This window comes from Lissotriton helveticus, chromosome 10, assembly GCF_964261635.1.
Source record: "Lissotriton helveticus chromosome 10, aLisHel1.1, whole genome shotgun sequence".
Classification (NCBI taxonomy): domain Eukaryota; kingdom Metazoa; phylum Chordata; class Amphibia; order Caudata; family Salamandridae; genus Lissotriton; species Lissotriton helveticus.
The window spans coordinates 1071291815-1071316594 of record NC_136071.1 but is presented as its reverse complement, the minus strand read 5'-3'; positions in this window follow the sequence as shown (position 1 = coordinate 1071316594).

The following is a 24780-nucleotide window of genomic DNA, read 5'->3' as shown; positions in this document are numbered from 1 at the left end:
GTGAACATGACACCAGCTCCCAGGCACCCAGCAGTCACAGACATCATCACACAAACTACAAATCTGAAAAGCAAAAATTAGCTTTATTCAGCGGAATCACAAAAGAAAAGCAAATGAGAGTCCTCGCTCATTAAAGGCCAATGGCCAGTCCAATAGAGTCTCTGCAATAGTTTGTGCCTTCATGGGTGTCATCTCACCCAAACCTGCCTGCACATGGCGTTTAATCAGCTGTGCTGACTACGGGGGCACCATCTGTGGAATCCTCCGGCACCGCATGGACAGGAGAGGGAAGGACAGGTGGAGTGGGTGCAGGTGTAGTGGATTCATCCACACTGGTTGGGGCATCGCCGTAAGTAGATTCAAAAACCTGGCTGCACACCTCATCCAGGGCGGAAAAACTACCACCTGAACCCGGGGACACATTGGGGGTGGAGGTACAGGGCTGTGAGTCAGTCCTACTGGGTGTGTGGATGCGTGTGTGAGGTGTCTCCCCTCTCCCTGTGGGTGTGCCTACTTGCCCTTGAGACTGTGTGCGTGGAGTTTTGAGCTTCTTATGCTGTGTGTGTGCGCTGGGTGTGTCTGACCTGTGGCGTGTGCGTGTATGCTGTGTAGGTATGTGAGAGGCAGAGGTGGATGGCTCTGAAGGAGGGGGGGGGACAGATGCTGCTGGGTGTAGAGAGGTGCCGTCAGTGTTGATTCAATGGCAGCCACACTCCGACGCAGATCAGACATGGCTGATGACATGCCCTCCATGAACGACACCACCTGTGTCATCAGTTGTGTATGTCCATGGAGGACAGACAGCATGGATGCCTGACCTACTGCAATCTGCCGGAGTAGGTCCACTGTCTAAGCACTGAGGGCAGCAGGGGACACAGGGGCAGGGGCTGCGGTGCCGGGAACAAAGGAGACACGGGGGCTAGCACGGACCCTAGGCACACCAAGGAGTGGGAGGTTGGAGATGGGACTGGAGGAGGGGAGGGCAGCCAAAGATGTATGAGTGACCATTGCTGCATATTCCCCCCCCCTCCTGAGAGTCTGTCTCGGATTCGTCGGCATGGTACGATGTGTCAGTCACATGTCGTCCGGCCTGCAGACTCTCCTCACACTCTGTGCCACTGCCTGCCTCTGACACCTCAAAGCAGGTGGCACTGTCGGTGTGTCCCTCCGCCTGGTCCTCGCCTGTGTCCCCTCCAGATTCAGATGATGATGCTGTGAGCAAGGAGAAGAATGAAAACATATCAGTCACCTGTACACATCAGACATATCAGCTGCAAATCATTTGGCCTCATTCCTCAACATGGCATGCATCATGAGTCACATGACACTGAACTCTGCATAATGACAAGTCTACTTGTGGACAAATGTCAGAGACACAACGCTCAATGTATGGTAGGAGACAAGGTACAGGCAAGGCAAATACTTGTATGAGAGACACAATCATGATCCACTGCCTGACAACAGGATAGCTGATGATGCATAACAGTTCATTAGCCAACCCAGCCACCCAAATCAAGACCTGGTCATGTTTGATTCGCTTAGACTCTGTCCAACATTACAAAAGTCCTGGCCGAACTGCCATGTGATGCCATCCTGGGACCTGAAACAAGTGTTCCATCACCTCACACTGCCATCACCGCTTTGTACATCCAAAGTCACATTGTGTGGCAGACCATCAATACTATGTACAAAGAACATGCAACAGATGTAGAGAATATGCACACACGCACTGCCCAGTGTGAGTATGCAGAAGCCCAAAACGTAGCACATGTACATTGTGCACCTGTAGCTAACACAAGATAATTTGAAAGTGTACCATGGACAAAGGCCACTGAGGCAGACTTCTGCATAAAACACTTGTTGAGACTCAATAACAGTGCCACAATATGAAGAAGCTAAATGTAAGGCCTGGTAACAGAGGTGACCAGGACTCCAGCGTGCACCAACAATAATTTAAATTCTCCAGTCAAAAGTATATCGTGTTTTAGTCACACATTTAATCAAAATTCATTGTATTGCTTCACCAATTACATAACATTTCAAGTAAATATCATGGAGAAAGTCCAATAAATAAATAATATAGTCCAATGTGAAATACATAAATTACACCAAATTAAATGACATCATGAATTGCATAAACCCAATGCATTTCGGGGCTTGTGCCCCTTCGTCAGGGGTCGCAACTATGGACTGACGAATCCACTCATGGATTCGATGAATAGCGTGGCACGCGGCTGCGCGTAATCTGAGTGCTTGTAGTTGAGGTAACTGCTGAGTTTGGAATGAAGCGTTTTTACTCTGTCGTAGTTCAATGTGCGTTACGAAGCAGCAGTTTAACGAGGTGTCACAGCATTCGCAAAACTCGACCGGCTGGTTCAAAAAGTCATCCGCATCCAGCCGGTCGAGTTTTGCGAATGCTGTGACACCTCGTTAAACTGCTGCTTCGTAACGCTGGAGTCCTGGTCACCTCTGTTACCAGGCCTTACATTTAGCTATTCAATAGTGTGCAGGCACTAATCCAACGCGCACACATACCGTACAAACAGGCAAAATTGGATTCATGAGTGCAGTCCCCACATACATTCACAATATGAAGAAGGGCAGACATAGTGCACATGTGGTGCTACATTTGAGGTACGAACAGGTGTCACATACCCCCCTACAACATGATGATGTGCAAAGGAAGATGCAATCTGAGACACTGCACCATCGGAGTACATGTCAAAAACAAGCATTAGCCAAAGCAAAACTCTAATGTGTAGTAGGGCAAGGCATGTAAAGAAGCAGCTGCTGACAGAGGGACAATCACATTCCAATGCATGAACTGCCTGTCTGACCACACCACTCAAACTATGGGAGAGTGACCATGCCTTAGAGCTCTTCAGGTACCATTTCACACACACATGACTACAAACAGACATGTACATACCCCCTTCGTGCTGCTGTCCCTCCTGCAACTGCCTATGGAGGTCTGGGAACACCACTTCCAGGACCCGGAGCATGTTGGGGGTGAGGTGGCGGCTGCCGCCATGCCGGCGTGGAGCTTCCAGCTTCAGCTGGACTCGGGCGATGCGGCGGCTCCAGCACCGGATGTCCTGCCACCTCTTCTTTATGTTTCGAAGCCTCCTGCGAGGTCCCCCCTCTCTCCGGACAGCCCTGGCGATGTCCACCCAGATTTCAATTCAATTCAATTCAATTCAAAAGTGCTTTATTCGAGTGTTACTCATAAAAGCAGACAAACAAACACATAATAAAATACTATTAAATTACAAAGTCAAATATGACTTAAGCACAATACACGTTAAAAAGACGTTTAAAATTACATTTCGTCCTGTTATTTACAGACAAAGGTGCAAAGTTCATATGGTAAAAAGTCAAATTTTAAAAGCAATCCAGTATCACTATTCAAAATCAGTACCAAATATTCGTTCATCAAATAACACCTCGCATGGGAACAGAGAATAGATAAACTAGCAGTCTCTGTTCAACTAAGCAGAGAGTAGTCACCCTACTAGCAATCTCTGCCTAATTACCCACGCCCACCCCAGGTACTTTGCAGTCGCTATAATAATCCAGTTTAAGGAGGTAGATTTGACAATGCGTAGAGCTACCATACCGCTTTTAGTACCCAGGTTTCTACACATTGGAGCCAACCAAACACGTCTGGGAGCAGAATATGCATTACAGGCAAACAAGAAGTGACCCAACGTTTCCTTTCCCTCCCCACAAATTGGGCAAATAGCTGGACCTCCATTTCTCCATTTTGATGTTAAGTTACACAGAGGTAGGGAGCCAGCCCTCATTTGGAAAAACAGTTTCCTGTCCATGGGTTTAGTTATAAGATCCCAGTACATTTCAAACATGGGAAACAGTTTAGCTTCAAGAAAAGCAGTCGTCATAGACCCATTATTGTTACTAAGGAAGCTCCTGTTTTCGACCTGTTCCCAGAAAAGATTTTTTATGAACAACTTGGATGGGAAGGATGACCCAGTTGGATCGGACCACAATTCGATTAACCCTAGTTCACTTAATGCTATTTTTAGTGATCTAAACCATCTGATTTTATGAAATCGGTCTGCTTTGATGACATCAGCAAACCCTGCTGCATATTGTGACAACTCAGGGGTGGTCCAAATTCTACGCCAATATAATATCGGACGGAGTTTGCACATTGCCGAGATTTCCTTCCTACCAAGGTCATATCTGAGAGGCAAAATGGGGCTGCTCTGTGGGGTTCCAGTTAGTTTCCGCAGGAAGTTATTCTCTGATGTCTGTAACTCCTGGAGATTTTCTTGTCCCCACATCTCTGCCCCATACAATGCTGACCCTATTGCCTTGGCCTCATATATGATCAGGGGAGGTTTAATTGGTTTGGTCAAAGATTTACTGTGCTCCTTAATGATGGTACCAGCCAGTTGTTTGTGCCTTAGTACTGCAGTATTTAAATGATGGTTCCATCTATTATCATTTGAAATGTGGATCCCCAGGTAAGTAAAGGAATTTACTACATCGAGGCAACGCCCACTCATGGATATTTTAGATTTAAAATTTTTAGAAGGATTAAATACCATGAGTTTTGTTTTAGCTGCGTTTACCTCCAAGCCGTGGTCACTACAAAATTTGTCAAAAATTACCAATGCCTTTTGCAGACCGCTGGGGGTTTTTGATAAAATTAAGGTGTCGTCTGCAAACATTAAAATGGGAACTTTTACACCTGCAAGTGAGGGAGCATCTACTGGCTCGGCTTGCATACGGGGAACAATTCCATTAATAAAAAGTGTAAACAATGTCGGTGCCATTGAACAGCCCTGTCGAACCCCACGCTCGACAGGAAAATCAATGGTATCGTTGCCGTAACCACCCCATTGAATTTTGGCAGATTTCACCCTTCTCATAGGCAGATACCTGTCACAAATGTAAAGTAACAGAACATCAGTATACCTGGTGCATGTTCCCAAGACACCCATATGTGCACAAAATACATGATGACAACAGGGCATCGTATGCCACACACATTTGCATCATTGTCCAGGAGTATGTGGCCTGTGTGCAAACACAACTGCTTTGCATGACATTGACAATCTACAGATGACATGAGGGCTGCAAAACACTCTTTGAGCATGGTACTCACTGAACAATATATGCTATATCTGGGTGCAATGCAGCACGTGACATGCTGCCACACACCACACTACGACAAATAACTCTCTTCTAACAACACTGTGCACCCTGGCACTCACTCACAACATCATTGCATCTATCCCCTATTACTACACAGTGGCAATGATGTCACACACACAACAGGTGCACACTCCAAGGTATTGCACAAATCACTCACCTGATCCTCTGGTCTCCCATACAGCTTGCTGAAGTTTGGCAGGAGGGCATCCAACAGGGCCTTGTTCTCACCATCAGTGAATGCAGGTGCCCTCTCCATGTTCAGCTAATCAGGGTCCAGAGGATTCAGAGACAGCAGCTGTGGTTAGCACACCAATGTTGTGCAGGCAAGTGCCCCCCCACAGCCACATGCTGCCTTATATCTGTGCTGCAGAGGGTCTGTGAGTCCAAGGAGTAGTGTGTGATAGGCCACCATAATTTGCATCCTATGTTCCATCCAATCACATCACACCTAAGCCCATGACACACATATGCATGGTTTGAAAATAGAGCCAGAGCTGAACAACAACTTTCGCAACATTGTATACTTTTGCCCAACTGATTCTTCAAGGACACCTGTAGGAGTTGAAAAACACTCCGTATCCATGACAACCTGCTTGCATTTTGAACAGTACACTGTTCCCCTAGTTGTTGCCTATGCATTTTTTTAAATTCACACACAAGTACGGTGACATTGCCATTGGCAATGCTACACATTGAATGGTGTAACGATGCGTTCACACGCACGTACCATTGGGGTACGCTTAGCTCGCGTGGAGCCTAAAGGCGATAGGGAAACGATGCGTACACACGCACGTACCATTGGGGTACGCTTAGCTCGCGTAGAGCCTAAAGGCGATAGGGAAACGATGCGTACACAGGCACGTACCATTGGGGTACGCTTAGCTCGCGTGGAGCCTAAAGGCGATAGGGAAACGATGCATACACACGCACGTACCATTGGGGTACGCTTAGCTCGCGTAGAGCCTAAAGGCGATAGGGAAACGATGCGTACACACGCACGTACCATTGGGGTACGCTTAGCTCGCGTAGAGCCTAAAGGCGATAGGGAAACGATGCGTACACACGCACGTACCATTGGGGTACGCTTAGCTCGCGTAGAGCCTAAAGGCGATAGGGAAACGATGCGTACACACGCACGTACCATTGGGGTATGCTTAGCTCGCGTAGAGCCTAAAGGCGATAGGGAAACGATGCGTACACACGCACGTACCATTGGGGTACGCTTAGCTCGCGTAGAGCCTAAAGGCGATAGGGAAACGATGCGTACACAGGCACGTACCATTGGGGTACGCTTAGCTCGCGTGGAGCCTAAAGGTGATAGGGAAACGATGCATACACACGCACGTACCATTGGGGTACGCTTAGCTCGCGTAGAGCCTAAAGGCGATAGGGAAACGATGCGTACACACGCACGTACCATTGGGGTACGCTTAGCTCGCGTAGAGCCTAAAGGCGATAGGGAAACGTGCGTACACACGCACGTACCATTGGGGTACGCTTAGCTCGCGTGGAGCCTAAAGGCGATAGGGAAACTATGCGTACACACGCACGTACCATTGGGGTACGCTTAGCTCGCGTGGAGCCTAAAGGCGATAGGGAAACGATGCGTACACACGCACGTATCATTGGGGTACATTGTGTCAGACATGGTCAAGTGAACGATTGTGTAGGCTGCGTCCCTGTCCACCTTCATGTCACCATTGGGAGAGTCACACCAGGAAATCACACAGCAGGGATGTAGTCTACACTCATGTCAACCATGTGGATGCATACATCAGCATGGCACACATACATCAGTATGTGCCAGGTTTGGCAGACATTGAAGAAGCACATGGATTGTGACCCTGTGCCTCAGTTGATGTGTGAATAGCTTGCACAACATGTCATCATTCATGATGCACATGTGCATCACATGCATTCAACAATTTCAACACGATTAACGTCTGCAACATGTAGCGAGGCACATGAACACTCGAATGGGCCACAATTCAGTACAGGGAACTGGCACATGATGACAGGAACATGCCCACTGTCACAGAGGTGTCATAGCCGCACAGCATGACCCTGTGTGACCACGTCATGTGTGTGCCATGTGCTACATTGTGCATGCTGTTAGCATATGCCATGAACAGGTCAGTAAAGTATTACTCACCTCAGAATATCCCCACATGTCATCCTGGACATGGCAATTTCCGTAATACCGTACACTTGTGTGTTGGTGTGTTAATCCTCTGGCTCTGCAAGTATCCTTGGTGTTGTGTGTGCCCTGATGACGTTATCTGAGTAGTCATATGTCACCTCTGCGTCCACACGTCAGGTCCTCTGTTTGTTTCTCAACACCAACGCAGGTCCGGTCTAAGTTAAAGCTTACACATTTTGTACCCTAAATCATTGTACTAACACTTCAGAACATTTACCTTTTATTGTCATACTCAAGACCGTGCCAATAGGGATGTCACTTACAAGGATGTATGACGTTACAACGCATACTTTTACAACGCATACCGTTACAACGAATTTTTTACAACGCAAAAACTTTTACAACGCATGCCATTACAACGTAAGTATTGGTAAGTATATAATATTTTTTTTTAAATTAATTGTAATTAATATAATTTAATTTAATTGAATTTAATTAATTTAATTTTTTTTTACCCTGTACCCCTGTACCCCAAAAAACCAAATTAACCCAGAACCCTAAAAATACCCCTGTACCCCAAAAACCCAAAACTGTCCCTGAACACTAAAAATACCCCTGTACCCCAAAAACTGAAAACTGTCCCTGAACCCTAAAAATACCCCTGTACCCAAAAACTGAAAACTGACCCTGAACCCTAAAAATACCCCTTTACCCAAAAACTGAAAACTGACCCTGAACCCTAAAAATACCCCTTTACCCAAAAACTGAAAACTGACCCTGAACCCTAAAAATACCCCTTTACCCAAAAACTGAAAACTGACCCTAAACCCTAAAAATACCCCTTTACCCAAAAACTGAAAACTGACCCTGAACCCTAAAAATACCCCTTTACCCAAAAACTGAAAACTGACCCTGAACCCTAAAAATACCCCTTTACCCAAAAACTGAAAACTGACCCTAAACCCTAAAAATACCCCTTTACCCAAAAACTGAAAACGTAAAAAAAAACCAAACATATAAAATATTAAATATAATTATATACTTACCAATACTTACGTTGTAATGGCATGCGTTGTAAAAGTACTTGCGTTGTAAAAACATGCGTTGTAATGGTATGCGTTGTAAAAGTTTTTGCGTTGTAAAAGTTTCGTTGTAATGGTAGTGCGTTGTAAAAGTTGCGTTGTAAAGGTTGTTTCCCACTTACAAAGCCTGTGAGGAATGAAAACGCCTGATGTTGGTGAGTGACCCTCACCGTCTGTGTCTCCACGGTTTTCACGTCAGGCACAACAACAAGAGACGCTCCAATTGCGGGGACCTGACATAGGAATCCAGGTGTGATATGTCCCACAAGCCACTCAGACTCCAGCAGTTGGCACAGCACCACAATAGCTCATGGTTGGGATGTAGGACCAGTGCATGTGTGTGGGTGTGGAGACATGTGAGCCCCTTATTAGTACATCATTCCCCAGGGCAAACTCGTCAGGTAAAAAAGAAAAGTCAGAGATGTGTAATTGCATTAACAAATAACCACGATGCAAGTGCAATGCTGCATGGGATTAGGGTGACGGCGACCACACGGCTCCATCAGAATAGCAGCCATCGTAGCCAGCACCACGACCTACGGTCCCAGCCCTGCATGTGACACAGGAGGAGTAAGTGCACTTCCTCATGTCCATGATGTCCCTCACCCCGCCCCCTGACTCCGCATCAGCTTCTGGCCCACCGTTCCCGTCAGGGGGCAGTTGCGCCTCTGTTGATATGCCCCTGACGCCATCACTCGCTGAGTGACGGACGCAGGCGGTGCATACGTCCCAGAACCGCTGTGACAGACATGATCGGAATTTTCATCCTGGTCCCCGCTGGTTCAACTCACAACCTCACTGCCAGATCTCCCCCAGGTGTCAGCCGTGACGCCATTCTGGGGTGGTGCTGGCCCCGATACCACACACTGTACGGCTCCGCCGTGGTAACTGTGTGGCAGAACACCGCTCTTAATGCTGCATGGGAATGTTAACATCAATGAGCTGGCCACACCTCATTACAATTGGCGCTAATGAGTATTGGGAGGGTCAAGAAGACCCACTGGCACGTGAGTGTCAGTCCCAAGACCACAGGACAGGTGGACTGGGGGATGTGAGTGTTGTGGACACCTAGCCAGACACAGGTGATGTCTCAACTCAAAAGATGTATTTGGATGATTGGGCAACATTCAGTGTAGTGTTTATGTGGGCGGTTGGAACCATGGCCCTTCATCTCCCTGTTGCTGCGGTGAGGACCAACTTGTCACTCAGGTCCTTCAACTACACTAACGCTACGCTGAGCCTCTGCAGGCCTATCTTGATGAGAGTACTGTATGTATATTGGCAAGCATGTACAGCCACGCAGCATGTTTGTCTGTACATAGGCACGTTGTCAGACCCCCACTGCCCTACCCGGACTGACCATGTTCCCTGTCCTACCACCCCATCCCAGGAAGCATCTGCATGCAGCCCTCAAAACCACAGAACACATTCCCGTTAGCTACGCTGTAGAGGGTATCCAAGAGGTACAGGCACTACGCAAAGATGTCATCATCCTCCCTGACTCTGGGAGTGATGTTTAGCTACTTGACATGCATCTTTGCCTGCTACCCACACTCTCTGTGGGATATGTTTGTGTAACAGCTGCCAGTGTATGCGTTGTAGGTACGGCCAAAACGTGGCCACGCCCTTGTCGGATACCAATCTACAACACTGGATTTGTTCCGGTGTGGCCTGGATAGCCACCACTCACTGGTCAGATCGATGCCACACAGGGAGGCTAATTAGTCCTAAGCTATGTATGTATTGAAATGTGACACTTTGCTACTGCCTACTGTTCCTTACAGATATTGGTTTACAAAAGGAAAGTAACTAGTCCTTGAAAGTACTGTGCATCTGCTGTAGGAGCATCTATGTTGTGTCCTTGCTGTGATGGCAGGGTGACTAATGTACACACACCATGCCACGTGTGTTAATGACCCGTTCACATGTGTGATGGCATCACAGACCATCAGTGACAAATGTAATTATCATGCTGTATGATGATGGTCATGTCATTGTCACTGAAAGTACACACCGCGACATGACTAAGGCTGAACAGTGCAAATGATTGCACATGTGGTGTGTGTGTGTATTGCAGTCTGCCCTCTGGGTGTGCAGACAACCTCCTACTGACATTGACATGACGTGTCTCACTGACATGATACATTGTCATGGTCACTAAGACCTTTACATCTGATCGTTTGTATGCATGTCACATCCATTCCACACACTACAGGTATTTTCCTTCGCCACGGAGGAGTGTGTGGGAGCTGGCATCTGTGTGTATCCCACGCCACACTCCAAATTGTCTACATTATTTGAAGCAGTGTTGCTTGTGCCATGTACATTGTTATAGTCTTAGTCAGACAGTTGTAGACATTTCCTTAAAATTGTATCTTGCAGGGCACCCCCTCTGGAAAGGCCGTTGCCTGACTTGGAAGCCATGAGGGAGCTCAACTGCATCCGTCGATATCGCTTCGGCCGACAGTTGATCAAGGACCTGACGGGCAGGCTTGAGGCTCACCTATAACCACGCCACAGGTATCCAAGTGCACTGACACCCAAAGGTAAAGGTGATGGCAGCCCTCCATTTCTTTGTAACAGGTACCTTCCAATTTACCATAGCTGATGTGGGAGGGATGTCTCAGACCATGTTTAGCCGGGTATTGGGTGATGTTTTGGGAGCAATGTTGCTCCACCTTGATGAATTCATTACATTCCCTACTCCAGAAGAGTTGACAGATGTCAAGGGGGAATTCTATGGCCTGGGCCGTATGCCACATGTAATTGGTGCAATTGATGGTACACATGTTACTCTTGTCCCACCACAGGCTCAGGAGCAAGCGTATCGCAACAGGAAACACTACCACTCGATAAATGCCCTGGTGGTGTGTCTTGCCAACATGATTATCTCACATGTTTGTGCACGTTATCCAGGATCGTGCCACGATGCTTTCATCATGAGGCGTAGCAGGGTACCACAGATGATGCTGCAGCTGCACAACCACCGGGCATGTCTAGTTGGTGAGTATACACTGTGAGCTCTGTATGTCAGTATGTCACAACTTCATGATCTGCATCATATGATTCACTCTTGTACATGATGTCAAATTGCAGGAGACACTGGATATCCAAACATGCCGTGGCTGATGACTCCGCTACGCAACCCCAGGACAGCTGCAGACCAGCGTTACAACAATGCTCATGTGAAGACCAGGCAGGTGATCGAACGGACCTTTGGACTCCTGAAGAGCCGCTTCAGGTGCCTGGACAAGACAGGCGGAGCCCTCCAATACAGCCCACGCAAGGTGTGTGACATCTTCACCGTGTGCTGCATGCTACACAACATGGCAGTGGAGAAGGCTGTGCCACTCTACCTGGATCCTGATGAGCTGGAACATCCGCCCGTTGAGGATGAAGGCCTTGGCCAGGATGCCAGTGACGAGGAGGGTGAAGATGATATCCGCGGTCACCTCATCCGCAACTTCTTTTCATGATGGTGAGTCCTTTCATCTTTTAAGTAAAAGATGGACTATAGAGTAGCATGGGTAGCATGCTGTGTAGGCAACAGACTGTAAGCAAGATCACTTGGATGTGTGTTGTGCTGTGTCACATGTTCAGTTGTAATGCTACACACATACGTGCTATGTGTGCACTTGGAATGTACAGGTGTCATACTACATCTGGCTATTCAACAGACATTGACAAAATGACATTATACCGAACTTGACCCCTTGTGTGCCACTCTCATCCACAGCTCGCCCTGCTTGTTGTCCGTTGGGGTACATCGTGGTCATCCTGCTACTGCTCATTATGATTGCAACGTCAGCCACATCAACGGAGCATGCTTGAACATGTGGAGAAGTCAATTTGGGTAAGGACTCATATGAGGCTGTTTAGTGTTGGTATGTGTAGAAATGTGTGGTACATGTTCATGTGCATGTGGTGTCATCTTGCATACATGCTACTCCATTATGTACCTCATGACATGTATGGCCACTCCCATGAGAGGATAGTCACCCCTTCTGTCATCTGTTGTACTTTGATACTCTGGTGAATGCATCAATGTGTGTAGACATTGCCACAGCAACATTGCACATACCATGGCATGACATTGTGTCAGAGGTCACAACCACGGACTCTGTGGGGGATTGCAGCCTCACTGTGTGCATTAGAATGTGACTGGATCCTCACCTCCAGCTTGTGGGCCAGTCCAGTGTGATTACCATGAAACCATGTGGTGTTGGTGTTGCCCAGTGTATGTTCCACATCTTAAGACAACTGTCCTGTGAATCAGTTAACATGGATGCATTGCCCCTTGCAGCAGTATATCATGTCACTGTCATGTTGTTACCTCAGTGCAGGTTGAGAATACTGCTACGCCAGCCTTCACAGTGAGTAGCCGTGATGTTTAGATGCACATGATGCCATGTATGTTTAGCATGACAAAGTAAAAAGTGTGAAAGATGCATATGTGAATTTCTGTGTAGCACCAGTGGAGTGCGGTCATTCACATGAATCTCTGGTCGCCGGCACCATTACTGTGCTATGGTAGGGTCTGATTATGTAGCTTGGATGGACATCACTTGCACTTAATATTTATTGTACATGCATATCATGTTTAGCATTGTGATGCATACTTGACACACCAAAAGACTGGCTACAGAGTGCCTTCATTGCATGTCGATCATTAGCTTCCTCATCATATGTGATACTAACAGCTGTAGTGGATTTGCTCAAGTTAGCCTACAGGGCCCTTATGGCTAACCAATATCACATACAGACTTTAGAGTTAGCGGTAGTTGGATTTCCATATGTTTCCATTTGTTACTGAGGTCCACCTCATCTGTGCCTGGGAATGTGTTTATACTACATAGATCTTTTTGCATGGGTGCTCACTTGTGAGCGTTACACATGACTCTAATGGATGACAGACTGTCCCAGTTTTTATGTGTCTGTGTCACAGCATCGTATCTGATGTGATGGCCTGATTAATCATCATTATTTGTCACCAGACAGTACACTTCACAGGTGTGACTGGTACAGTGTAGCTAATGAGGTTTTTGAAGTGTCTGTGACATGAGAATGTTGTCCTAATGCTTAATTGCCTCTGTTTCAGGTCTCCCTCCCAGCAGTTCCCATCCTCTCCTTCCCTCGCCTGATCACCCTTTTGTGTCTGTTGTTTGTACTCAGACCAATGGGCTATTTGGAGGTGGAACCCTTAGAGCATCACACCAGTCTGATGAAGAAAGGTACGGCCAGTCGTTGACAGCCTTGTAGGTATTTGTAAAGCACCATTACAGGTGACATCATGATTAGTGTAAATTGGACTTATTGACAATGCACATGTATGATTGTGAAAGCTCCATGGGCTCACAATGTAGATTATCATGTTGTGCATGACGTCTGACTCCTACAGAATATAGTGCCTGCTTGTGGCTCAACACACATGTCCGTCTAATGTGCACATATACTATTTTGAACGTAGTTACCTCATGCTTGTTAGGTGTGTAACTGTATATTGACCACACGCATGGGCTGGGTGAAGGCTAGAATACTATGTTGTGTGTGACGTACATGTCTTTGTTGGTGCAGTTTTCCTTTGAACATACTAGCTCTTTTATACACCTGCAGACGCTGTGTGTCTTGTGCCCCACTTGACCGTAAGGGCCCTGATCCACTGACTGTGATGTGTGGTGATTACTGTGCCATTTAGTTGTCAGTGATCCTGAGTGAGGCAGACACTCCTGCCTTCACATCCACATGTCACTTTGTGCATTGCGGGTGCCCTTGTGTTATGTGTTTGTTTAGCAATTAGTCACACCCCTCCTGCCGTCATGTATTCAATCATTGCTGCAGCTGCATACACAGCCAACATGCAGCACACACTATCCAGGAAAACAGACACCCACAGGATGACCCTCCTTCCATCCATTAATAGAGCATGCTCCGGCCACCCTACACACAGACAACACCAGACATTCACCCTCGTGCTATAAAAATGCTTTGTACTCAGCCATAGCTGCTGCTATGCGTGTGTGTGCAACACATACTGGCACGACTATGCAGATTCACATGACATTGGGTCTACGTACCACCAGGTCATGTGGCGTGTCCAACACACACACACCTTACATAGGCACAATATTGTACAGTGTTAGCTTGTCAACACCACTAGATCAGAAAACTGTTAGCTTACAGTCACGTGCCAGAACACAACATGCTCACACCACTTCAACATTGCTGTCACAGTCAGTCAAGTTGGCACATGGGACACACACCATGACCCTGTCTCTTGGGTGTGGTGTGATTTGGCCGTTCCGGGGTTGGTATTTGTCTGATGTGTGTCGTTTTTCTGTATTCGTTGCTCCCATTACAGTAGTATAGTACTTGTAGCTCCATAGGGGTAGGTCACCTAATCAGGTGTGCTTGTCTAGAGTGCTCCAGCCCATTGCCCACAGTCTGTCCTGCCACCGTAATCCTGTGCGGCATTAATCACATACACAGTAATGCATCATGCTGATGGTAGCTCACATACCTGAGGACACAGTTGTAGGTACTCCCTACATGGACTACTACTTTTGTGACACTGACATGTACTCCTCAAAGTGACTCTCCTGGGCCTGCCTGTGCTAGCAGTATTGGGATTCAATCCCCCCTCCAGCATTGACTGTCCCACACAGGTGTGTCTTACCATCCATGTATGTAGTTTGTGGAAATTTCTGACCAATGTGTGTCCTCACTCAGATTCTGATCCAAGTGTGTGGATGACTGCTGTTTGTTGTATACCTTGCATTTATGACATTTGCTGACACATATACATGTATGCTGTTTCAAAGATTACTCACCAAATGCGTATGATGTTTACATTATTTATTGGGTGCTCTAGTGCATGAAACGTGAATAGGTGCTGTACAGAAAGGGGGGGAATCCAAAATTCACTGCTGGAGATGAGATGCCTTACTGTTTCAGTCAACAGAGTCCAGCCCACAGTGCCTGACATCATTGGGCAGACTGGGACCAGCAAGTCCATGTGGGAGAGTCTCATAGGGGATGCTGTTGCACCCAGGGGCTATATGCCAGGTCCAGTGTCCTGGGAGAAGTCCATGGGCCACAGGCCCTCAACGTCTTCGGCGTGGACGACCCACCTTCCTTGGGGGACCCTCATGTGCAGGCATGGACGGTGCATGGGACGCTACGTCAGAGGGTTCCTCCTCCTCCCTCTCCTCCCTCCCTGTGGCTGGTGTTGCACTTTGCCGTGATGTTGCTGGCCTTGTGACACAGGGAGGGGGCTGCATGTTGGCAGCCATCTGACGTAGCACATGGACAATGTCCCTATGCACCATCAAGAGCTGAGCCTGGTGTGCCTCCACCCGTCCATAATGCAGGTCTTGCCTGGCTATTTGCTCTGCCTGCTGTTCTTTGAGCTGGTTGAGGGTCTCCGCAAGCTGGCTTACCTCACTGGTGTCCCGCCGGTATGCCTCAAGGATGTTACCGAGTTCAGCCATACCGGTCCCTGCAGCTGACTGCCCAGATTCTCGCCTCCGCCTTGCGCCACTCCCACCACCCTGACCCACATGAGCACGGCCTGCGCTTGTGGGCAAATCCGATCGACGGGCCCCCCGAGTGCTGGGAGGGTGGAGGTTGTCACCAACCTCAGGGGCGCCCGACAAAGGGTGTCCCTCATTTTCAGACTGGCTCTCTTGTGAATCATGGCCAGGGCTCTGACCTGTCTGCTGGGATGTGGTGGGAATAGGTCCGGTGGTTGGCAGAGATGTAGCTGGTACAGTTGCTGCAGGGGTTTGGGATCCAGAGGAGCCAGGTTGGTTGGGGTCATCCACAGTGCGTTGAGGGACGGCGCTGGCGGTGGGGTCTGGGTCCTGCTGAGCTTGGGACTGGGATCCTTGGCCCCCCTGGCTGGGGGGGAGATCCGCACGTTGCCCTGTGTGTGGGAGAGAGAGACACTGTTAAGGCAATATCAAGTGACATGTGGTTTGGTTATCCATTATCAGCATCACTGTTCCACAAGCTATACATTGTTGACATTGTACAGTTGTGTATTTAGTGGTAGAAAAAACAATAGTACGATGGGGTATATACATTCTTCCAATCTCTTGACAATGACTGACACAGCCATTGCTGTGTCTTGTGTTGCCGGCACCACACGTGTAAAGCATTTGTAAGTTTCACGCAACATCCTGGATACGGTGAAAATTCTTATGTGTGCGTCAAGCATGCACAGAGTTTAGATGCAGCATGTTGATGTAAGAGACAGAGCATCATTATTTAGCATGTCAGCTACTACTTTGGATGTCTTTTGCTGTTCCATGCTGGCCAAACAATGCCAACACCGCTGGACCTGTACACCCACTTGTAGATCATGGCTTTAGAACTTGGCACTTCTCTGAGACGCATCACCTTGTCAATACCCATGTCCATGTTGGTACTTATGTACATCCACAAAGGTAATGAGATGGGGCACAAGCTTTTTTAGAGGGGCACAATGGACTGGAGCTTCTGTTATGTGCATGTAAGAGTTGTATGCATATTCATATGAGTACGTGTTTTGTTGTGGTACATGGCAATTGGGACAGTGTTGCAATACAACGCCTGTCCCCCGGGGATGAGTTTCTGTAAGGGGTGTGTACAACAGGCCATGCTATTACTTTGTTTGAGAATTGCAAGCGTCCATTGTTCATGATTTGGCTGTCCCCTCATGTGGCATGCTGCCATTATGTTGGATTTGTGTTGGTGCACAGGATGTGTGACCTTGTCCTGATGTTTGTGTTAGCAATGAGCACAGGAGGGACTTGTGCTGCCTACACCTGTGCCCATTGTGTACTATAGAGCTTTCTGAGATGTGTGTCCTGACACAGTACAGTGTTGACAGCAAATGGTGGGTGTCTTACAGGCACATCGCAGATGTTTGCTGGTACTTGTGAGACATCCCTTAACATTCAGCTCTATGGAGTTTGTGAGGCCTGTGCAGTGCTTGTGTGCAACTGTGTGTGTGCCCCAGGGATGTGCGTTGAGGTGACCGAGGGACAAACACTGACTGATGGAGACAGAGGGAGAGGGAGACAGAGGGAGACAGAGGGAGAGGGAGACAGAGGGAGAGGGCGACAGAGGGAGAGGGCGACAGAGGGAGAGGGCGACAGAGGGAGAGGGCGACAGAGGGAGAGGGCGACAGAGGGAGAGGGAGACAGAGGGAGAGGGAGACAGAGGGCGACAGAGGGCGACAGAGGGAGAGGGAGACAGAGGGAGAGGGCGACAGAGGGAGAGGGCGACAGAGGGAGAGGGAGAGGGCGACAGACACAGAGGGAGACAGAGGGAGAGGGAGACAGAGGGAGACAGAGGGAGAGGGCGACAGAGGGAGAGGGCGACAGAGGGCGACAGAGGGAGAGGGAGACAGAGGGAGAGGGCGACAGAGGGAGAGGGAGACAGAGGGAGAGGGCGACAGAGGGAGAGGGCGACAGAGGGAGAGGGCGACAGAGGGAGAGGGAGAGGGCGACAGACACAGAGGGAGACAGAGGGAGAGGGAGACAGAGGGAGAGGGAGACAGAGGGAGACAGAGGGAGAGGGCGACAGAGGGAGAGGGCGACAGAGGGAGAGGGCGACAGAGGGAGAGGGCGACAGAGGGAGAGGGAGACAGAGGGAGAGGGAGACAGAGGGCGACAGAGGGAGAGGGAGACAGAGGGCGACAGAGGGAGAGGGAGACAGAGGGAGAGGGAGACAGAGGGAGAGGGAGACAGAGGGAGAGGGCGACAGAGGGAGAGGGCGACAGAGGGAGAGGGAGAGGGCGACAGACACAGAGGGAGACAGAGGGAGAGGGAGACAGAGGGAGACAGAGGGAGAGGGCGACAGAGGGAGAGGGCGACAGAGGGAGAGGGAGACAGAGGGAGACAGAGGGAGAGGGAGACAGAGGGAGAGGGCGACAGAGGGAGAGGGAGACAGAGGGAGAGGGCGACAGAGGGAGAGGGAGAGGGCGACAGACACAGAGGGAGACAGAGGGAGAGGGAGACAGAGGGAGACAGAGACAGAGGGCGAGACAGGGATGGAGACAGGTAGATTGTGCTTGGTCTCTTGCTACACTGCCTTACTTTGTCACAAAATGATGCATCTCTGTAAGGTGTGTCAGCAATTAGTAGATATTTAGAAGCTGTGGTCTAGTATCTTGTGTGATCTTTACCTATCCCTGTGCATTGGTCATTATGCTTGTGTGTGTCCCTGGGACATATGGCATGAGAGCAGCCTCTTACCCTACACATTGCACCCTATGTGCCACCCCCTTGCAACTACCACCATTTGGTTGTGTACTGCTTGGAGTCATGGCCAGCCACCCCATGCTGCTGGGCACTGTTGTTAGTCTACCCATGTAACTTGTGTTTTTTGTACACTCACCAGACTCAATGGCTCCTTCTATTCCATGTACTCCCACCGCTGGCAGTAGGACCATGACCTTCTCCTCCCAGGGCTGGAATACAGGAGGTCTGCGGGGACCACCGCCTCCAGTGTGGTGTGCATTGGCGTAATCCTGTGCCATCTTTTTCTTCACCATCCTCCACAGATCGTACCACCTGGACTGGCAATCATCCTTGGTGCGTCTGATGGGTGCAACAGCATTGACCCGGTCTACAATCCTCTCCCACAGGCGTGTTCTTTCTGCCAGGCTGGTCTGTCTGACCAATGCGCCAAACAGCTGCGGCTCGACTCTGATGACTTCATCAGTAAGTATCTCCATCTCCGGGTTAGTGAATTTTGGATTCTTGGGTGTGGTCATGGTGTGAGGTGTATGTGATTGAGGGTGTGATGGTGTGTATGGATGAGGGTGTGTGTTTGTGATTGTGAAGGAGGTGGTGTTGGTGTAGATGTGATAAGGTGTATGTGTGAAGGTATGTGGCTGCAATTGTTGGTGTGCTCTCTGTTTCCTCGCAAGAATGGGTATGTTGCAAAGGATGATGGGTTGTATGTGTGGTCCCTTTTAATTGGTCAAATGGTGGGTGTGGCTTAATTTGAATTGTTGGGGTGGGTGTTGGTGTTGTCCTCTGTTTGGCTGCTTGGCTGTGACCAGGACATTGATTGTCAAAGGTGTGTACACAGGAGACATGTTCAGTGTGGTAGTGCGACTCGTTAGCAAGGTCCTTGTGGTCGTTTTGGTGTTGGCGTTATGTGTGCTTGCGGTACTTGTGCGTGCGTTTGAGTAGTACGGGCCGTTGGCGGGTGGGGGTGTTCGCGTAGGCTTGTTGGGGGGGTGTGCGTGTCATACTTGTGCGTGCGAGTGAGTAGTACGGGCCGTTGGCGGGTGGGGGTGTTCGCGTAGGCTTGGCCGAGGGGTGTGCGTGTCGTACTTGTGTGTGCGAGTGAGTAGTACGGGCCGTTGGTGGGTGGGGGTGTTCGCGTAGGCTTGTTGGGGGGGTGTGCGTGTCGTACTTGTGCGTGCGAGTGAGTAGTACGGGCCGTTGGCGGGTGGGGGTGTTAGTGTAGGCTTGGCCGAGGGGTGTGCGTGTCGTACTTGTGCGTGCGAGTGAGTAGTACGGGCCGTTGGCGGGTGGGGGTGTTCACGTAGGCTTGGCCAAGGGGTGTGCGTGTCGTACTTGTGCGTGCGAGTGAGTAGTACGGGCCGTTGGCGGGTGGGGGTGTTCGCGTAGGCTTGGCCGAGGGGTGTGCGTGTCGTACTTGTGCGTGCGAGTGAGCGGTACGGGCCGTTGGCGGGTGGGGGTGTTCGCGTAGGCTTGGCCGAGGGGTGTGCGTGTCATACTTGTGCGTGCGAGTGAGTAGTACGGGCCGTTGGCGGGTGGGGGTGTTCGCGTAGGCTTGGCCGAGGGGTGTGCGTGTCGTACTTGTGCGTGCGAGTGAGCGGTACGGGCCTTTGGCGGGTGGGGGTGTTCGCGTAGGCTTGTTGGGGGGGTGTGTGCGTGTCGTACTTGTGCGTGCGAGTGAGTAGTACGGGCCGTTGGCGGGTGGGGGTGTTCGCGTAGGCTTGGCCGAGGGGTGTGCGTGTCGTACTTGTGCGTGCGAGTGAGCGGTACGGGCCTTTGGCGGGTGGGGGTGTTCGCGTAGGCTTGTTGGGGGGGTGTGTGCGTGTCGTACTTGTGCGTGCGAGTGAGTAGTACGGGCCGTTGGCGGGTGGGGGTGTTCGCGTAGGCTTGGCCGAGGGGTGTGCATGTCGTACTTGTGCGTGCGAGTGAGCGGTACGGGCCGTTGGCGGGTGGGGGTGTTCGCGTAGGCTTGTTGGGGGGGGGGTGTGCATGTCGTACTTGTGCGTGCGAGTGAGTAGTACGGGGCGTTGGCGGGTGGGGGTGTTCGCGTAGGCTTGGCCGAGGGGTGTGCGTGTCATACTTGTGCGTGCGAGTGAGTAGTACGGGCCGTTGGCGGGTGGGGGTGTTTGCGTAGGCTTGTTGGGGGGGGTGTGCGTGTCGTACTTGTGCGTGCGAGTGAGTAGTACAGGCCGTTGGCGGGTGGGGGTGTTCGCGTAGGCTTGGCCGAGGGGTGTGCGTGTCGTACTTGTGCGTGCGAGTGAGTAGTACGGGCCGTTGGCGGGTGGGGGTGTTCGCGTAGGCTTGTTGGGGGGGGTGTGCGTGTCGTACTTGTGCGTGCGAGTGAGTAGTACGGGCCGTTGGCGGGTGGGGGTGTTCGCGTAGGCTTGGCCGAGGGGTGTGCGTGTCATACTTGTGCGTGCGCGTGAGTAGTACGGGCCGTTGGCGGGTGGGGGTGTTCGCGTAGGCTTGTTGGGGGTGGGGGGGTGCGTGTCGTACTTGTGCGTGCGAGTGAGCGGTACGGGCCGTTGGCGGGTGGGGGTGTTCGCGCAGGCTTGTTGGGGGGGTGTGCGTGTCGTACTTGTGCGTGCGAGTGAGTAGTACGGGCCGTTGGCGGTGTTCGCGTAGGCTTGGCCGAGGGGTGTGCGTGTCGTACTTGTGCGTGCGAGTGAGTAGTACAGGCCGTTGGCGGGTGGGGGTGTTCGCGTAGGCTTGTTGGGGGGGGTGTGCGTGTCGTACTTGTGCGTGCGAGTGAGTAGTACGGGCCGTTGGCGGGTGGGGGTGTTCGCGTAGGCTTGGCCGAGGGGTGTGCGTGTCGTACTTGTGCGTGCGAGTGAGTAGTACGGGCCGTTGGCGGGTGGGGGTGTTCGCGTAGGCTTGTTGGGGGGGGGTGTGCGTGTCGTACTTGTGCGTGCGAGTGAGTAGTACGGGCCGTTGGCGGGTGTGGGTGTTCACGTAGGCTTGGCCGAGGGGTGTGCGTGTCGTACTTGTGCGTGCGAGTGAGTAGTACGGGCCGTTGGCGGGTGAGGGTGTTCGCGTAGGCTTGTTGGGGGGGGTGCGTGTCGTACTTGTGCGTGCGAGTGAGCGGTACGGGCCGTTGGCGGGTGGGGGTGTTCGCGTAGGCTTGTTGGGAGGGGTGTGCGTGTCGTACTTGTGCGTGCGAGTGAGTAGTACGGACCGTTGGCGGGTGGGGGTGTTCGCGTAGGCTTGGCCGAGGGGTGTGCGTGTCGTACTTGTGCGTGCGAGTGAGCGGTACGGGCCGTTGGCGGGTGGGGGTGTTCGCGTAGGCTTGTTGGGGGGGTGTGCATGTCGTACTTGTGCGTGCGAGTGAGTAGTACGGGGCGTTGGCGGGTGGGGGTGTTCGCGTAGGCTTGGCCGAGGGGTGTGCGTGTCATACTTGTGCGTGCGAGTGAGTAGTACGGGCCGTTGGCGGGTGGGGGTGTTTGCGTAGGCTTGTTGGGGGGGGTGTGCGTGTCGTACTTGTGCGTGCGAGTGAGTAGTACAGGCCGTTGGCGGGTGGGGGTGTTCGCGTAGGCTTGGCCGAGGGGTGTGCGTGTCGTACTTGTGCGTGCGAGTGAGTAGTACGGGCCGTTGGCGGGTGGGGGTGTTCGCGTAGGCTTGTTGGGGGGGGTGTGCGTGTCGTACTTGTGCGTGCGAGTGAGTAGTACGGGCCGTTGGCGGGTGGGGGTGTTCGCGTAGGCTTGGCCGAGGGGTGTGCGTGTCATACTTGTGCGTGCGCGTGAGTAGTACGGGCCGTTGGCGGGTGGGGGTGTTCGCGTAGGCTTGTTGGGGGTGGGGGGGTGCGTGTCGTACTTGTGCGTGCGAGTGAGCGGTACGGGCCGTTGGCGGGTGGGGGTGTTCGCGCAGGCTTGTTGGGGGGGTGTGCGTGTCGTACTTGTGCGTGCGAGTGAGTAGTACGGGCCGTTGGCGGTGTTCGCGTAGGCTTGGCCGAGGGGTGTGCGTGTCGTACTTGTGCGTGCGAGTGAGTAGTACAGGCCGTTGGCGGGTGGGGGTGTTCGCGTAGGCTTGTTGGGGGGGGTGTGCGTGTCGTACTTGTGCGTGCGAGTGAGTAGTACGGGCCGTTGGCGGGTGGGGGTGTTCGCGTAGGCTTGGCCGAGGGGTGTGCGTGTCGTACTTGTGCGTGCGAGTGAGTAGTACGGGCCGTTGGCGGGTGGGGGTGTTCGCGTAGGCTTGTTGGGGGGGGGTGTGCGTGTCGTACTTGTGCGTGCGAGTGAGTAGTACGGGCCGTTGGCGGGTGTGGGTGTTCACGTAGGCTTGGCCGAGGGGTGTGCGTGTCGTACTTGTGCGTGCGAGTGAGTAGTACGGGCCGTTGGCGGGTGAGGGTGTTCGCGTAGGCTTGTTGGGGGGGGGTGCGTGTCGTACTTGTGCGTGCGAGTGAGCGGTACGGGCCGTTGGCGGGTGGGGGTGTTCGCGTAGGCTTGTTGGGAGGGGTGTGCGTGTCGTACTTGTGCGTGCGAGTGAGTAGTACGGACCGTTGGCGGGTGGGGGTGTTCGCGTAGGCTTGGCCGAGGGGTGTGCGTGTCGTACTTGTGCGTGCGAGTGAGCGGTACGGGCCGTTGGCGGGTGGGGGTGTTCGCGTAGGCTTGGCCGAGGGGTGTGCGTGTCGAACTTGTGCGTGCGAGTGAGCGGTACGGGCCGTTGGCGGGTGGGGGTGTTCGCGTAGGCTTGGCCGATGGGTGTGCGTGTCGTACTTGTGCGTGCGAGTGAGCGGTACGGGCCGTTGGCGGGTGTGGGTGTTCGCCTAGGCTTGGCCGACGGGTGTGCGTGTAGTATGTATTGGTGGAGCTTGCAGTGAGGCGAATGTCCCGTACGAATCAATGTTGAAGCGTGAATACTTTGGCCCGTACGAATCTCGCTCAGGCATTTCGTTCCGAATCGGAATAGTGAGTTTGTACGGACTGATTACGAATCATACGGTGGTCTGCCCGAGGCTTATTCGTACGGGTAAACGAATGTCATTCGTATGGATCGTAGCAAATCGTACGGAAATCAACGGTAACGGATCGGAATTCGCTGGTCGGACGGTAGTTTCCCATTCGTACGGAATCGGCTACGAATACGATTCGTACGCCGGATTATTTTACCGGATCGGAATCGACACCTAAGTAGTGATCTGAGAAAGAATTAGAAAAGATAGCAGAGCTGATTCCCCTCTTGCGAGATGATTACTTATAAAAACAGAATCCAGTCTGGATGCTGTTTTGTGTCTAGCTGAATAGCACGTAAACTCAGTAAGTCCTGGGTGGTCGATCCGCCATGGATCCAATAGGGCAAAATCTTCTTTCATCATTTTTAATAATCTGGCTGTCTTTGGTTTTAATTGCTGTTTACCCTTATTGGATGTATCCAGGCCTAGATCTTGAGTAAGATTGAAGTCTCTACCCATAACTTTAAAACCATGAGCACTTGTCAACAAATCATAAATCTGTTTCAAGGCCATAGTGTCATCAAAAATTGGCCCTTAGTAATTAAGCAGCACAAAGGCTACCCCATTAACTGAGACTTCGATCCAGATCCATCTTGCTCCCTCATCCCGAATCACCTTACCCAGCTCCCAGTCTAGCAGCTAAGAAGGTAGGATACCCACCCCACGAACCGCAGTATGCTTCAAAGCAAAGTACGCATGAGCATACTTTTTGGGGAGCGCAAGGTTAGGGGAATTGGACTTAACATGAGTCTCTTGTAAAAAAAAAACAACTGTGGGGTAAAGGATCCCAGCCATTTGAACATTGCTCCTCTTTTCTGTACATTTAAAAATCCATTCACATTACATGAAATCACCTTCAGTGGTTGTGTCATTCTTCAAAATAACTAGTTATCACAAGCACTGAGACGTGACTTTGTTGCGCACACTTCACCTAGTGTTGTTAGACCACAATATAAACATGCAATTGTAACAGTGTATTACAATTTTATTCCTGTTTTTTTGAAAATTTGAAACCAAAAACAATTTTTTGATCAATGTGCAGTACATTGCCATTGTATCAATGAATAAATCATTAAATCATTATGTACTTCATATACATGGACTAGAACAAAACCATCGCTTTCACAAATTCATAATCTGTTCATTGTTGGAGCCCAATGTATTTCGCAACCATTAACAGCTCCTTCTTCAGGG